Below are 232 nucleotides of genomic sequence, written 5' to 3'. Positions count from 1 at the left end.
GGGGGCCCCCGAGGACCCTCTTTCTATGAACTGCTCGGTGCTGGGCTTCGAGAAGTCGGGGCCCTCGCGAGCCGCCGCAGAAGAAACCTGGCGGCGGCTGCTCAACAGCTGGCGACGGCCAGATAGCCACACAAAAACAACAGGCGGAACAAGTAAGAGCTTGCGTATATATAAATTTATATATATATAAATATATATATATATATATATATATATATATATATATATATAT

Source organism: Eimeria mitis, genomic scaffold, assembly GCF_000499745.2.
Source record: "Eimeria mitis Houghton genomic scaffold, Emh_scaff1134, whole genome shotgun sequence".
NCBI classification, from domain to species: domain Eukaryota; phylum Apicomplexa; class Conoidasida; order Eucoccidiorida; family Eimeriidae; genus Eimeria; species Eimeria mitis.
The sequence above is the reverse complement of the archived record's forward strand: the minus strand, read 5'-3'. Positions refer to the sequence as shown.